The following is a 12,268-nucleotide window of genomic DNA, read 5'->3' on the forward strand; positions in this document are numbered from 1 at the left end:
TCATGCTCTGTCTCTCTCTGTCTCAAAAATAAATGTTAAAAAAAAAAAAATTGGGGGGCGCCTGGGTGGCTCAGTCGGTTAAGCGGCTGACCAGCTCAGGTCATGATCTCACAGTCCGTGAGTTCGAGCCCTGCGTTGGGCTCTGGGCTGATGGCTCAGAGCCTGGAGCCTGCTTCGGATTCTGTGTCTCCCTCTCTCTGCCCCTTCCCCACTCATGCTCTCTCTCTGTCTCTCAAAAATGAATAAATGTTAAAAATTTTTTTTAAACATTTGCTACCTTAACTTTTACTATTTTAAGTAATCTCTACCCCCAGTGTGGGGCTTGGATTCACAACCCCAAGATCAAGAGTTTTATGCTGTATTAGGTGCCCCTACCTACTAACCATCTTTTAAAAATTACTCTTAGGGGCGCCTGGGTGGGTCAGTCGGTTGGGCGTCTGACTTCCGCTCAGGTCATGATCTCGCAGCCTGTGAGTTCGAGCCCTGCGTCGGGCTCTGTGCTGACAGCTCAGAGCCTGGAGCCTGTTTTGGATTCTGTGTCTCCCTCTCTCTCTGACCTTCCCCTGTTCATGCTCTCTCTCTCTCTCTCTGTCTCAAAAATAAAAGTAATAATAATAAAAAAAAAAATTACATTTCTTCTGTATTTTCCTACTGAACGTTTCCAGCTTGGCCTCCACCCCTGGGAATTAGCAAAGGTTTTTCCCAACCTTTATTTTCCTTGATCACCTTTATTTTTATTTTTTTTCTTCCCCAAATTGCCCTGGTTGATACTCTCTGGAGGACAGTTTAGTCTGCAGCTCCCATTGCTATGCTCTGGCAAAGGGTTCCTTGGCCTTGGTGCTTGGCCCAGAATTTGAGGATTAGACCTGTTTAACAGGGACTTGTTATCTAAAACTTGGGTTAAAGTAGGGAATATTTGATTAAAGTTTCTTAAAATCCTTCACTTGGGCTCTTTTGTTTTTAGGACAAGAACAAACTAGCCTGCTAGCAGATAATGTTACTTTTGTGGAGGGGATTGGGACTGGGATGGGGTGAGGGTACGAGGAGACTTTGGCTTTTTTCTCTACAGATTTCTGAATAATTACCTCTAGGAATGCACTGCTTTATGATCAGTCCCAAGCACATAATTGTATTTGGCTCTCAGGCATCATTGTGTTTTATCTTCGCAGCCAGCAAATATTTAGTGTTTGGATGTGTGCTAAGCTTTTCATGTGCTTCACTTCATTGAATTCTTAAAACTCAACCTTGCAACTTTGATGTTATCTACCCCACTTCGAAGGCAAGGAAAGGAAGGCTCAGGATGTTAGATAATTTGCTTAAGGCCAGAGAGTATCGGTCTGGATTCAAATTCCTTTGTTTGTTACACTGGTCACCCAGCTTTAGAACATTATCAGTAACTGAAGCAAACCTGCCTTTGATTCAGTTTGCTTTTAATCCCTGCCACTCAGGAAACTACCCAGCTGAATTGTGCCTGTATCATTCTCTGATGTAGAGTTTTACGTTGAATGTATCTCTAAACGACATACTGGGTTTTGTATCTTTTTGAACTTAATAAATATGGGATAATTCTTCATGTAGTTTTACTGCAACTTGATTTTTTTGTTCATGTGTTTTCTTGTAATTTAGATTCCACCCTCCCATACACATTTCTGTCCATTTTTATTTTGGAAAAAAAGCCCTAAAAACTATGTTGACAGGTGTTTTTGGTAGTATTATATGAGGACATCTGTTTGTAAGTGCATTTTTTTTAATTTTTTTTTTTTTTTTGACGTTTATTTATTTTTGAGACAGCATGAACAGGGGAGGGTCAGAGAGAGGGAGACACAGAATCTGAAACAGGCTCCAGGCTCTGAGCTGTCAGCACAGAGCCCGACACGGGGCTCGAACTCACGGACCGTGAGATCATGATCTGAGCCGAAGTCGGCCGCTTAACCGCCAGAACCACCCAGGCGCCCCTGTAAGTGCATTTGTTAGGTTAATAGTATCACGATGTATAGGGGACTGGTTAAGATTCTGGAGCAAGACTGATTAACTTTGGCTGGGTTACTTATCCACTCACAATTTTCTCATTTGTCAGTGGAGTACCTACCCTTAACAAAGAATTATTAGGTTTATTTAAAAATTTTTAAATGTCTGTTTTTGAGAGAGTGGAAGTGAGGTAGGGGCAGAGAGAGAGGGAGACGCGAAATCCAAAACAGGCTGTAGGCTCTGAGCTGTCAGCACGGGGTGGGGGCTCAAACCCACAAACCTCGAGATCATAACCTAAGCTGAAGTTGGCACTTAACCGACTGAGCCACCCAGTCGCCCCAAGAATTATTAGGTTTAAGTATATGCAAACGAACTTAAACCATGCCTGGCACATACATGTTAAACCTTATTTAGGTATTACCTACAATTTTATTTGAAATAGCTTAATCATTAATGTGCATAGCCTAGTTGGTACCTCACACACTCATCCTTAGTCCCTGATGGCACTAGTAAGTAGATGGTCAATTTCCTTTCTTGTCCCTAGGGTCTCTAATACATTCTCTTGCCCTTATTTGTTTTTAAGTTTATAAAACTTAAAAACCAGGGGGTGGGGAGGGGAGGGACAGGGAGAAAGAATCTTTTTTTAAAGTTTGTTTTGAGAGAGGGGGAGAGAGCATCCCAAGCAGGCTCCATGCTGTCAGCCCAAAGCCCAACAAGGGGCTCAGTCTCATGAAGCGTGAGGTGACCTGAGCTGAAATCAAGAGACGAATGCTCAACTGATTGAGCCACCCAGTGCCCTCTTGCCCTTATTTGTGTGATCCAAGTCTTCCCCTGGGTGTTGGGACCCTCCTTCCTGTGCCAGCCCCAGGTTTGGGGTATAAGATGGAGCTATAGCCATGGTGAAGATGGTTATACGACTTTATTTCAGACATGGAAATCATGTTCCAGCCTTCTATATCCTTGAGCCGCACAGCGTTCCTCCAAGAGTGATGGTGATTGGTTAAGACTTCTGTCCCAAAACACTCTTCTTCATCTCGCCCTCACCCTACTCTACAAGTGAAGCAACTTCAGAAGTAAACCGTCCTTCCACCTAACCCACTGGCAAGATCTCACAGCTTTCTACAGTTACTCTAAGCAGAGACTGGCCTCTCTCGGCCACTGCAGACGGTGAGCCTCCAGAGCCTAGCCTCTCCAGGCCTCTGATCTCTGGAGTCCTCAGCCACTGGCCATTCTGCTAGCCTACCCAGGTGACACCTCTTCCCTACCAGTTGCTCAGGCCAGAACACTTGGAGTCCTCTTGACTTCTTTATGTTATGCATAATTCTAAACGATACGTTGTTTAGCTGTAAATGGTCTTAAACATTACATACTGTATATGTATTCTGTGACTTGCCTTTTTTCTTCACATTATCTTTGTGAGATTAACCCATGCTGGCATGTTAGTTACGCTACTGTTGCTACTGACAGAGCCAGCCAAGCTCCCCCCTCCCACCGACTTGTGTCGTTAATCTTATATATGCATGTTAGTTTGAATAGTCTCCCATCCTTACATGCTGTATCCAATTTGTCAGCACCTCATGCTGGCACTACTTTAAAAATAACACCCAAATCTGACTGCATCTCATACCTCCATTACCATTCCACTCTGGTAGGAGCTATCATCAGCTCGCCTACATGATTGCCACAGCCTCCTCACTGGTCTCCTGGCTTCCACCTTTACCCTGTTACAGCCTTTTTAAATTTTATTTATTTTATTTTTTCCCATTACAGTCAGCCAGAAGTTTCCCTCCAAACCGTAACTTGGGACTCGTCTCTCCGCTGCTCAGAATCCTGCAATGGCTCCCATTTCACTGAGAGTGAAAGCCAAAGTCTTTGCAAGGACCATCCAACAAGGTCTTCCCAAGTCTAGCTCTGTTGTCTCTAACCTCATTTCCTACTCTCCACTCTGCTCCAGCCACATAGCATGAAGCCAGGAGGTGGCGGGCACTCTCCTGTCAATGTTCAGGGAGAAAAGATTTTGCTTGCTGGCTGGGGTCAACAACCACATGCCTTGGTCTGTGGGGTAGACTGAAACTTGTGCCAAACGAGCTCGTGGGTATAATTTGGGTTGTGAGGAAATCCTAGAGCGGAGAAAGAAACTTAAAAACGGTTTTGGACATTGTGGCACCGTGACTTTATATAGTCTATTTGGAAAACAATTTGGCAATACATACTGAGTATGATGCACATTCACTTCAACCCAGTGTTTCCACTTCTGGTAATACACCCTAAAACATACATGCATATAGAAGGATTATGTACACAAAAGTCCTTGGTGGTAATGGGTGATTGTTTGTCAGGGTGGGGGGAGGAAACAACCTAAATGTTCTCCAACAGGAAAATGGACATAATTGTGGTATTTTTATACAATATACCACAGAGCGTGATGTGTTACATGCAGCGGTGGTATGACTAACATAGTAGCGTGGATTATTCTCACAAACTAATGTGAAGGGAAAAAAGGCAAGTCACAAAAGAATACATTTGTAGTACGTAATGTTTAAAGACATTTACAGCTAGGGGCACCTGGGTGCCTCAGCGAGTGAAGCGTCCAGATCTTCATCTCAGCTCAGGTCTTGATCTCGGCTGTGAGTTCAAGCCCCATGTCAGGCTCTGTGCTGACAGCTCAGAGCCTTGAGACTGCTTGGAATTCTGGGTCTCCCTCTCTCTGCCCCTTTGCTACTCAAGCTGTGTCTCTCTGTCTCAAAAATAAATAAACATTAAAAAATTAAAAAACAAGTTTACAGCTAAACTATTGCTTAAAGTATAGTAAAAGAAATGCATAGGATTGCTAAATACTAAATTCCACCTAGTAGTTACCTGGGCTGTGACAAGGGGGTGAGTAGAGAGTGTGATGCAGTCAGAGCAGTGTACATGGGAGCTCATTGTATAATTTTTCATATTTTTGTATGTCTGAATTATTAATAACTTAAAAACACGGTTTGGGACCTATGACTCCTGAAGGGCTGAGCAAGGGCAAAAGCTAAGTCACTCTCCAGGGACACCTGCAGATTCTGAAGCTCACACATGGAGCTCCCTTGGAAAACATCCAAAATGAGCTAGTCAAAAACACTGGCATCCGCGCCAACAGGAACAAATCAGCAGGCTCAATAACAGGACTTTATAGCTAAGCAACTCAAAGAACAGCATGTGTGAAGGCTGAAGTTGTATTGCTGGTGGGAGTGCAAACTGGTACGGCCACTCTGGACAACAGTATGGAGGTCCTTCAAAAAGTTAAAAATAGAACTACCCTATGACTCAGCAATTGCACTACCAGGTATTTATCCTTTATCGAAGAGATAAAGGAAAGAATTTGCTGTGCCAAACAGGGTATTACAAAGAAAGAGCAAGTGGATTTAAATTAGAAACAAACGAGGGGTGCCTGGCTGGCTCATTCAGAAGAAGCATGTGACTCTTGATCTCGGGGTTGTAAGTTGGGGTCCCATGCTAGGTACAGAAATTACTTGAAAATAAAATCTTTATATATTTTTTTAAATAAAAAAATGAGACAAATAGAAATTCTAAAATTGAAATATAAGTACCTAAGCATAATAACAGAACGACTGAACAGCAAATTAGTAAGTGGAAGGAGAAATCCATAATGTGGAGCAGAGAAAATGAGTGAATAATTTGAAAAGGAAGTTAACATGAAGGACGTAATGAGATGCTCCAACCTTTGGCATTGTTTGTTTAGAGCTGCCCTCACCTTGTTGGCTTGTTACAAATGCCACAGCCAGAACAGCTCTGCCCAGTGGCACATGGGGGCATGTGGATTTGAGCAGCTCAGGGCCATCTGTTAGTTTATTGTAATATTTCCTGTCCGTTAATCCTGTCCCACTTTTCCATGATTATCTTGTGGTTGCTGTGTTATTTCCCAAAGAGGAAGGAAACGGGCTGTCCCTTTAAAGTACTTGCTGACTGCTAAATGTTATTGCTGGCAGTCAGGTGAATCAGGTGGAAGGATGTCACACGCTAGGCTAACTATTGCCTGGCATTAACCCACTGAATTCTAAAGAATGTCGCAAAGATAGAGATGTGACCAATAAACCCCAGTTATTTGCTGACATCAGGTAATAAACTGGGGCTGGGGGTGTGGGAGCTGTTTCTAAAGCGTCTTGTGACTCTGGATCAGGGAGCCTCCTATTTTCTAGCAGCTTACAGAGTGGCTGTGCTCCATGCCAGGTTGTTTTCTTCTAAAGGAGACCAAGCAATTGTTACAAAAACTAGTGTTTAAACCTTTTATTATGAAAGTCTTTTTAAAGTTTATTTCTTTATTTTGAGAGAGAGTGTGAGAAGGGGAGGGACAGAGAGAGGGAGAGAGAATCCCAAGCAGGCTCCACGCTGTCAGGACAGAGCCCAGTGCGGGGTTTGAACCCACGAACCTCGAGATCATGACCTGAGCTGAAACCAAGAGTTGGGAGTTCAACTGATTAAGCCACCCAGGTGCCCATTAAACTTTTTTTAAAAGTAAGTTCTATGCCCAATGTCAGGCTCAAACTCACTACCCCGAGATCAAGAGTCGCACGCTCTACTGACTGAGCCAGCCAGGTGCCCCTGAAGTTTTTAAAACAGGAGATTAAAACCACAATGAGATACCACCTCACACCTGTCAGAATGGCTAACATTAACAACTCAGGCAACAACAAATGTTGGTGAGGATTCAGAGAAAGAGGATCTCTTTTGTATTGCTGGTGGGAGTGCAAACTGGAGCAGTCACCCTGGAAAACAGTATGGTGGTTCCTCAAAAAGTTAAAAATAGAACTACCCTATGACTCAGGAATTGCACTACTAGGTATTTATCCAAGGGACACAGGTGTGCTGTTTCAAAGGGGCACATGCACCCCAATGTTTATAGCAGCGCTACCGACAATAGCCAAAGTATGGAAAGAGCCCAAATGTCCATCCACGGATGAATGGATAAAGAAGATGTGGTATATACGTACAATGGAGTATTACTCAGCAATCAAAAAGAATGAAATTTTGCCATTTGCAACTACATGGATAGAACTAGAGGGTATTATACTAAGCGAAATTAGTCAGAGAAAGACAAATATCATATGACTTCACTATATGAGAACTTTAAGATACAAAACAGATGAACATTAAGGGAAGGGAAGCAAAAATAATATAAAAACAGGGAGGGGGACAAAACATAAGGGACTTCTTTTTATAATTAACAGCTTAATGTTTAACAGGTTCTTTCTGTATTTTTCTTTTTTTTTAATATGAAATTTATTGTCAAATTGGTTTCCATACACCACCCAGTGCTCATCCCAACAGGTGCCCTCCTCATTGCCCATCACCCACTTTCCCCTCCCTCCCACCCCCATCAACCCTCAGTTTATTCTCAGTTTTTAAGAGTCTCTTATGGTTTGCCTCCCTCCCTAACTTTTTTTTTCTTCCCCTCCCCCATGGTCTTCTGTTAAGTTTCTCAGGATCCACGTAAGAGTGAAAACATATGGTATCTGTCTTTCTCTGTATGACTTACTCCACTTAGCATAACACTCTCCAGTTCTATCCATGTTGCTACAAAAGGCCATATTTCATTCTTTCTCATTGCCACGTAGTACTCCATTGTGTATATAAACCACAATTTCTTTATCCATTCATCAGTTGGTGGACATTTAGGCTCTTTCCATAATTTGGGTATCGTTGAAAGTACTGCTATAAACATTGGGGTACAAGTGCCCCTATGCATCAACACTCCTGTATCCCTTGGGTAAATTCCTAGCAGTGCTATTCCTGGGTCATAGGGTAGGTCTATTTTTAATTTTCTGAGGAACCTCCACACTGTTTTCCAGAGCGGCTGCACCAGTTTGCATTCCCACCAACAGTGCAAGAGGGTTCCTGTCTCTCCACATCCTCTCCAGCATCTATAGTCTCCTGATTTGTTCATTTTAGCCAAGGAGACTCTTAAATACAGAGAAGAAACAGGATTGCTGGGGGGGTTGTGGGTGGGGGGATGGGCTAAATGGGTAAGGAGGCATTAAGGAAGACACTTGTTGGGATGAGCACTGGGTGTTATACATAGGGGATGTATCACTGGAAACTACCCCTACAATCATTATCGCATGGTATGCTAGCTAACTTGGATGCAAATTAAAAACAAACAAGGGCGCCTCAGTGGCTCAGTCGGGTGAGCGTCGGGCTTCAGCTCAGGTGATCTCACAGTTTGTGGGTTCAAGCCCCGCATCGGACTCTGTGCTGCCAGCTAAGAGCCTGGAGGCTGCTTGGAATTCTGTCTCCTTCTCTCCCTGCCCCTCCCCCGCTCATGCTGTCTCTCTCTCTCTCTCTCTCCTTCAAAAATAAATTAAAAACATTAAAAAAATTTTTTAAAAAACAAACAAATAAAATGGAAGAATAGTACAAAGAACACCAATACACCCACATCTAAATACAACAATTGTCAGCATTTTTCCATATTCAAAAAAATATGTCTCTATATATAAAATTAGTGGTGCATAGCTGGCTTAGCCAGTAGAGCATGCGATCTTGATCTTGGGTTCACTGAGTTCAAACCCCATGTTAGGCCTAGAGCTTACTTTTTTTTTTTTTTTTTTTTTTTTTTTTTTTTTAATGTTTATTTGTTTTGAGAGGTGGAGAGGGACAGAGAGAGAATCCCAAGCAGGCTGCATGCTGCCAGCCCAGAGCCAGATGCGGTGAAATCATGATCTGAGCTGAAATCGAGAGTGGGTTGCTTAACCGACTGAGCCACCTAAGTGCCCTGGGCCTAGAGGTTACTAAAAAAAAAAAAAACAAAGAGGGGCACCTGGGTGGCTCAGTCGGTTAAGTGTCCAACTTCAGCCTAGGTCATGATCTCACAGTTCATGAGTTCGAGCCCCGCAACAGGCTTTGTGCAGCCTGCTTCAGATTCTGTGTCTCCCTCTCTCTCTGCCCCTGCCCTGCTCCTGCTCTGTCTCTGTCTCTCTCTCAAAAATAAACATTAAAAAAATTAAAAAAAAGAAAATTAAAAAATATATACATTAAATTATATGTGTATATGTGTGTATATATACACATTTAGCAGGTTCATTTCAAAGTGAATTATCATGACATTTTATCTCTACCTCAACATGCATGTCCACAATGTAAGGCATATCCACTATACTGTTATCATACCTAAGGAAATTGGCAATAATTCATCATTTTACTTATACTTGCTATTCAAAGTTTTCCAACTGTTCCCCAAATGTCTTTTATGGCAGTTTTTTTTTTTTTAATGTTTATTTATTTTTGAGACAGAGAGAGACAGAGCATGAACAGGGGAGGGTCAGAGAGAGAGGGAGACACAGAATTGGAAGCAGGCTCCAGGCTCCGAGCTCCGAGCTGTCAGCACAGAGCCCGACACGGGGCTCGAACTCACAGACCGTGAGATCATGACCTGAGCCGAAGTCGGACGCTTAACCGACTGAGCCACCCAGGCGCCCCAGTTGTTTTTTTTTTTTAATGCTTACTATTTTTTTTTTAGATTTATTTATTTTTGATTGACAGAGACAGAGCACGAGCGGGGAAAGAGCAGAGAGAGAGGGAGAGACAGAATCCAAAGCAGGCTCCAGGCTCCGAGCTGTCAGCACAGAGCCCGACACGGGGCTTGAACTCACAAACTCATGCGAGATCATGACCTGAACCAAAGTCGGACGCTTAGGCTACTGAGCCACCCAGGTGCCCCTAATGCTTATTTGTTTTTGAGAGAGATAGAGCATGAACAGATGAGGGGCAAAAGAGAGGGAGACACAGAATCTGAAGGAGGCTCCAGGTTCTGCACCATTAGCACAGAGCCTGACTCGGAGTTCGAACTCATGAACCACGAGATCATGACCTGAGCCCAAGTCAGATGCTTAACCAACTGACCCACGCAGATGCTCCCAGTTGTTGTTTTTTAAAGAGCCAGTATCCAATCAAGGATCAAACACTTTATTTTATGTTACATCTTTTGATTCTAGAATACCCTTCTCTTTTCTCCTTTCTGGGGGCATTGATCTTTCGAAGGGACTATGCCAGTCATCCAGTCATCTTGTAGAGTATTCCACGTATTGGCTTTGTCTAATTGTGCCCCCTGGGTGTCTTTAACTTGTTCCTGGATCTCCTCTGTATTTTCTTTAAACTGGAGGTTGACCCTAAAGGCCTACTTAGAATGTGGTTACATAGTCTGGCCAAGAACACTTCACTTGGCTGTATACAACCACAGATATTTATTCCCTCACAGTTCTGGAGGCCAGAAGTCTACAACAGTTTCATTGGGCCAAAATCAAGTTGTCCACAGGGACTTGTGCCCTCCAGAGACACTAGGAGAGAAGCCATTGCTTGTCTCTTCCAGCTTCTGGTAGCTGTTGGCATTTCTTGTGACTTGTGGTCACATCACTCTAATCTGCCTCTGTGTCACCTTCTCTTCACTCTGTGTTCGTTGAATCTTCCTCAGCTTTCCATATATATGGTTGCATTTAGGGCCCACCAGATAATCCAGGATAATCTCCCCATGTCAAAATCCTTGATTTTTTTTTTAAGTTTATTTACTTATTTTGAGAGAGAAACAGCGCAGGTGGGGGAGGGGCAGAGAGAGGGAGAGAGGGAAAATCCCAAGCAGGCTCCACACTGTCAGCACAGAGCCCAATGTGGGGCTCCAATCCACAAAGCCACGGGATCATGATCTGAGCTGAAACCAAGAGTCGGATGCTTAACCAACTAAGCCACCCAGGTGCCCCTCAAAATCCTTGATCAGATTACACCTGCAAAGATTCTCTTTTTCCCTAGAAAGGCAGCATTCCCAGGTTCCAGGGGCTAGGATGTGGATATTCTTTTAGGGGGTCATTTTCAGTTTACCACATGCTATGTACTTCACAGGGCCTAGTATCAGGGGGATCATACCTACTTGTCCCATTCTGGTTTTTGTTTGTTTGTTTTCTTTTTTTTTTTTTTTTTTTTTTTTTTAAATTTTTTTTTTCAACGTTTTTTATTTATTTTTGGGACAGAGAGAGACAGAGCATGAACGGGGGAGGGGCAGAGAGAGAGGGAGACACAGAAGCGGAAACAGGCTCCAGGCTCTGAGCCATCAGCCCAGAGCCTGACGCGGGGCTCGAACTCACGGACCGCGAGATCGTGACCTGGCTGAAGTCGGACGCTTAACCGACTGCGCCACCCAGGCGCCCCTGTTTTCTTTTTAAAGTAGGCTCCATGCCTGATGTGGGGATTGAACTTATAACCCTGAGATCAAGAGTCATATGCTCCACTGACTGAGCCAGCCAGGCAGCCTCTATGTGTCCCATTCTTCTTCTTCTTTTTTTTTTTCTTTTTAAATTTATTTATTTATTTATTTTGAGAGAGAGAGAGAGAGAGAGAGAGAGAGAGAGAGAGAGAGAGAATGAATGCATGTGTGCATGCTGGGGAAGGGCAGAGAAAGGGAGAGAGAATCCCAAGCAGGCTCCATGCTGTCAGCGCAGAGCCCTTAAGCAGGGCTTGATCCCACGAACCATGAGATCATGACCTGAGCTGAAATCAAGAGTCAGACACTCAACTGACTGAGCCACCCTGCGACCTCATGTGTCCCATTCTTGATCTCAGCTTGGTTGCCCAGTTAAAGTGGTGACCCCTAGATGTCTTCATTGTTGAGGTACTCTCCCTGCTTGTGATTGGTGCCAAAAAACGAAAATCCATATGAACGAATATCCAGTTCTCTACCAACCTTTAGCCTAATGATTTTAGCAACCACTGAGGATCTTGAGGGGGGAAGTGTTCCCTGACCCTTGTAGGGTCCCTGGCTGGGTCTGAAAATTAAGACAAATTAGCAGGAAAGAAGCATACAAATGTACTTAATATAAGCTTTACATGACACTGGAGCCTTCACATGGAAATGAAGACCCAGGGACATGGTGAAACCTACTTGCTTTTCTGTGGGACTGAACAAAGAGGCAGTTGTGGGAAAATGACCAAACTGTGGGGAGGTGACAGGAAATCAGAATAATTTTAACAAGGTCTCAGTGTAGCATTCACTGAGTCTCAGCCTCTTGTCCTTGAAAATGAGAATGTCTTCCTTCCTCTGGCTAAAGGGAGGGCAACTCTCACATGGGAGGTTTATCTCCTGCTTTCAGGAAGAAAAAGGAAGGCCAGAGGGCTCTTTTTGCAGTTGTCGTTTCTCAAGTGCTCTTAATTCAAAATAATCAACATGCCAAGGCAGCATGTTTTGGGGTGATGTGCTCTGAACTCCTTCACCTGAGTTATTTCATTCGTTTGCAAAATGATGATCTAATTTGATTATTATTCCTAT

The sequence above is a fragment of the Neofelis nebulosa genome, chromosome 6 (assembly GCF_028018385.1).
Source record: "Neofelis nebulosa isolate mNeoNeb1 chromosome 6, mNeoNeb1.pri, whole genome shotgun sequence".
In the NCBI taxonomy this organism is placed as follows: domain Eukaryota; kingdom Metazoa; phylum Chordata; class Mammalia; order Carnivora; family Felidae; genus Neofelis; species Neofelis nebulosa.